This window comes from Egretta garzetta, unplaced genomic scaffold, assembly GCF_000687185.1.
Source record: "Egretta garzetta isolate BGI_Z169 unplaced genomic scaffold, ASM68718v1 scaffold7, whole genome shotgun sequence".
NCBI lineage: Eukaryota > Metazoa > Chordata > Aves > Pelecaniformes > Ardeidae > Egretta > Egretta garzetta.
In genome coordinates, this window is record NW_009260350.1 from 3192623 (window position 1) to 3192922 (window position 300).

A 300-nucleotide genomic window follows, 5' to 3' on the forward strand; every position below is an offset into this window, starting at 1 on the left:
AACCACGGGCAGCCAGCACGCTCAGGTAGAGCACCCATGGTTGCTGCTTTGGGAAGGGGTGAGGGGGGGAATGGGAGGATCAACTGCCGTCGCCCTAGGCCAGGGGAAGGAAGCCCAGCCCAGCTGGGGGAACCCCCACCGCCTCACAGGCCCAGCCCCATGACAGGGCCCAGCCCCACGGCAAGGCCCAACTCCACAGCAGGCCTCAGCCCCACGGAAGGCCCCAGGCTCCTCTTCCATGAGGCAAAACCATGGCAAAGCCGCACCCGTGCCCTGGGGGTCGCGGCCGTGGGGTTTCCC

At 68.3% G+C, this 300-nt stretch overlaps 1 protein-coding gene across 1 annotated transcript in view; it reads left to right on the forward strand.

Annotated features, from left to right (window-relative positions):
* GAS2L1 (growth arrest specific 2 like 1) overlaps nt 1-300 on the forward strand; it is a 5789-nt gene that overhangs the window by 3760 nt on the left and 1729 nt on the right. The window lies entirely within an intron of this gene.